The sequence below is a fragment of the Arachis duranensis genome, chromosome 1, assembly GCF_000817695.3.
Source record: "Arachis duranensis cultivar V14167 chromosome 1, aradu.V14167.gnm2.J7QH, whole genome shotgun sequence".
Taxonomy (NCBI): Eukaryota; Viridiplantae; Streptophyta; class Magnoliopsida; order Fabales; family Fabaceae; genus Arachis; species Arachis duranensis.
This window is the reverse complement of record NC_029772.3, coordinates 65,560,397-65,561,081: the sequence shown is the minus strand read 5'-3', so window position 1 is coordinate 65,561,081 and position 685 is coordinate 65,560,397. Positions and strand designations below refer to the sequence as shown.

The 685-nt window shown below is 40.0% G+C and overlaps 1 non-coding gene across 1 annotated transcript; it reads right to left on the bottom strand.

Annotated features, from left to right (window-relative positions):
* Positions 1 to 397: 397 nt before the first annotated feature.
* LOC127742750 (small nucleolar RNA R71) lies at positions 398 to 501 on the bottom strand. The gene has a single exon (XR_008004148.1). It is a non-coding gene; the product is annotated as a small nucleolar RNA R71 (small nucleolar RNA).
* Between the last annotated feature and the right edge of the window lie 184 nt (positions 502 to 685).

The following is a 685-nucleotide window of genomic DNA, read 5'->3' as shown; positions in this document are numbered from 1 at the left end:
ACAACAATAATGCAAGGAGGATGCTTGGTAATTTTACTACCACGTCCAAGTTTGATGGAAGAAGCATCTCAATTCCTGCCATTGGAGCAAACAATTTTGAGCTGAAACCTCAATTAGTTGCTCTAATGCAACAAAACTGCAAGTTTCATAGACTTCCATCTGATGATCCTTACCAGTTTTTAACTGAGTTCTTGCAGATTTGTGAGACTGTTAAGACGAATGGAGTAGATCCTGAAGTCTACAGGCTCATGCTTTTCCCTTTTGCTATAAGAGACAGAGCTAGAACATGGTTTGAGCTTGAATATGGTTGGACTCACAACTTAAGGATAGCCTGGACTCTTGGGATAAGCTGGTCATGGCCTTCTTGGATAAATTCTTTCCTCCTCAAAAGCTAAGCAAGCTTAGAGTGGATGTTCAGACCTTCAAGCAAAAAGATGGTGAATTCCTCTATGAAGCTTGGGAAAGATACAAGCAGATGACCAAAAAGTGTCCTTATGACATGTTTTCAGAGTGGACCATATTAGATATATTCTATTATGGTCTATCTGAGTTTTCCAAGATGTCATTGGACCACTCTGCAGGTGGATCCATTCACCTAAAGAAAACGCCTGCAGAAGCTCAGGAACTTATTGACATGGTTGCAAATAACCAATTCATGTACACTTCTGAGAAGAATTTCGTGAAC